We start from the raw sequence: 2,828 nt of genomic DNA, 5'->3' as shown, positions 1-2,828 counted from the left end.
GGGGGGGGGGGGGAGGAAGATAATGAAAAATATTTAATAGATTTTTTCCCCATCTTTTGCTGATACATTTTGTAATCTTTTAATCACCCCTTAAAAATTCAGGTCTGGTTTCTTTTGTTTTTATTTTTCTCTTTAGCCACTGTCACCCCTGCTTTCCCTCCCCTGTCCCAGCCTTAGTCAGAGGAGGAAAAAGAAAAGAAGAAATCTCAAACAAAATGGCTTCAAAAAATTATGCTTTGGGGGGAGCTTTTTAATGTAAAGAAAAAAGTAATTTTTAAAGCGTGTTCATAAATATGTTCATGGGCAGGAAAAGGACTTTATTCGTTCATGAACTAGCTCTCGTTCCAAGAGTTCAGACTTTAGCTCTCACCCTCATCTTTGCCCTGTCCCCTTTCCAACATCCTCTCACTCTTATCTATTCCTCTATCTTTATCTGTCCCCTCACCAATATCCCCTCTGTCCTCTCTTCACCATCCATGTTTCCCTGGGCAGGCTCCAGCCAGGGAGATCAAGCTATTTCTTGGCAGAGCCCTGGGAAAGCGCCCTGTTATCAATGAAGACCAGCCTAAACCTGAGCCAAACTTCACAGCACCTGCTGGTCACCTGCAGCTTGAGTTTGTGCTGTCAGCCTTGCCAACAGACAGTTATTATCTAAATGGAAAAGATACACAGCCTTCCCCAAGCAGAGGGAAGGAGAGGCACAGATTACAGTGATTTGTCTGGAGCCAGCAGGATTCCTCTGCTCCAGCTGCTGACTCTTACCTGGAGAAAACATCCCAAACTCCTTCAGTACCTAAGACTGGATGGGCCAAGCACAGTGAAGACAAGAAGTGCCCAGGGTATGCATGCCCCCACCCTCAAATGGACCAGGCCCAAAAGGGAAAGAGAGGCTACTGATAGCATCAGAGAGAGAAGGCCAGCATTTCATTTCCTGTGCTGATATAACCCCAGTGATGTTCATGAGTGAGGCTTGGCCCCATGTTATTACTTTTGGCTCTGCATCTGCAAAGGGCTGGGGAAAGGCAACATTCGAGTCAACCATGGAACAAAAAGAAATTAAAAAAACAGGGCTGTGGGAGAGGGAAGGACTAGTAGGACTAGTAGGTATGAAATCTTTGCAGTGGTGGAAAAGGGATCTGTTCTGCCTATTTCATGGGCTTATTTTCCTTGCTGAGGCCCCAGGTGCTTGTTGCCAGTTCTGCCACTGTTGTTTAGGCACAGTGATTTCTATAGCCAGGAGCTAATGTGCTGCCCGGCCTCCTCTCTGGAGGACATCCTGCAGGAGACAGCTTGCTTTACAGAGTGAGAAGGCCATTGGGATCTGGCAGGAGGGAGGGGAGTGCTGGCTGCTCAGCTGCACCGAGCTATACAGCTAGGGGGAAAGAAACGCACAGTGCCTCGTAAGCTACTCAGGCAGCTCCTAGACCAGGGCGGGCAATTATTTTGAGTGGAGGACCGCTTACTGAGTTTTGGCAAGCCATCAAGAGCCACATGACAGGCAGCCAGGAGCAGATTAATATCAATTTTCTAAATGTTTTAGGGGCCCCACTGGCCGGATAGAATGGCTTGGCGGGCCGCATCCAGCCCATGGGCCACATTTTGCCCACCCCTGTCCTAGTCCCTCCTCCCTCCCCTCCTCACATACACACACAGCTCCCAGATCCGCTTTGTCTTCACTCCCACGTGCTTATACACCTACCTACTCCCAAAAATACACATTCATACACTCTTCTTCCACCACCGCTGCCTGCGCTCCTGGCCACCTAGAAGACGTGCACACATTTTCCTTCATCACTGACCCACCCACCTTCCCACCCTGCTAAAACATGCACCCTGTATCACTAATCTCAAACAACTGAAAAGTATGAGCCAGGCACTGAAAATCGTAAGAAGGCTTAAACCCTTGCTATTTTTTATAAAAATGGAATCAGGACTCATAGTAGAGATGATATCTTTTATTAGACCAACAAGATTTTTGCAAAAAAAATTCTTTAATTGCAAGCTTTCGGGAACAAACAGCCTTCTTCAGGCATTGAAGAAAAGACTGTAAAAGTTCTGGGTAGAAATGAAAGTTCATATTTCCTAAGATTTCTCAATCCTTACAATCTTTTCTCCACAGCTGGCAGGCGTCGTGGCCGCAGCAGGGGCCTCCATCCCTGCAGCTGTCACCCCGCTGTGCCTTAACACACGCAGTATCACCCATGGCACGAGTTTTGCTTGTCTGCAGCTTGAGGTGCAGTTCCCCCAAAGCCCCTGCACTGATTTTCTTGAAATCTGGCAGGCAGTAAGAGCTACCAACCCTGCAGTTTTGACCTCCTGTATTGTAACACACAGCCGTGACATGAGTTTGGCTTTCAGGAATTTGGGGTACAGTTCCCCCCAAGCCCCTGCACCGATCTCCTTGAAACTTATCAGGTTTCATGCTCTGAGCAGAGGCTACCATCCCTGCAAGTTTCATCCAAAGCAGATAAAAAACAACAAAGTTATAGATATTTCATTGATTCCCCATTATACCCTATGGTTGGATCTCCGAGGCAGCTCTGAAGCTTTGGAGCTGCTTCGGCCGAATCGAGGCAGAAACCTGGTCCAGAGCTCCAGATCGGATCACAGCCATCCAAAGCGGCCGGATCCAAAGCCGGATCGGATCGTTGCCGACTCACACAGGCCTAGAAAACACTAAGCACTATGAGAGTCATGGTAACACTTCAAGGCTCGGTACCATGGCTCAGCTCTATTCCTTTCCCCACCCAGCAAGCCCCTACCTACCCTAAGGATAACCAGACCTAATCCTTGCCCATGAAGGTACACACACTCACTTCTGCACTCTA

This window comes from Gavialis gangeticus, unplaced genomic scaffold (assembly GCF_001723915.1).
Source record: "Gavialis gangeticus isolate Ggan-Ray unplaced genomic scaffold, GavGan_comp1, whole genome shotgun sequence".
Taxonomy (NCBI): domain Eukaryota; kingdom Metazoa; phylum Chordata; order Crocodylia; family Gavialidae; genus Gavialis; species Gavialis gangeticus.
Note: the sequence above shows the minus strand (reverse complement) of the source record.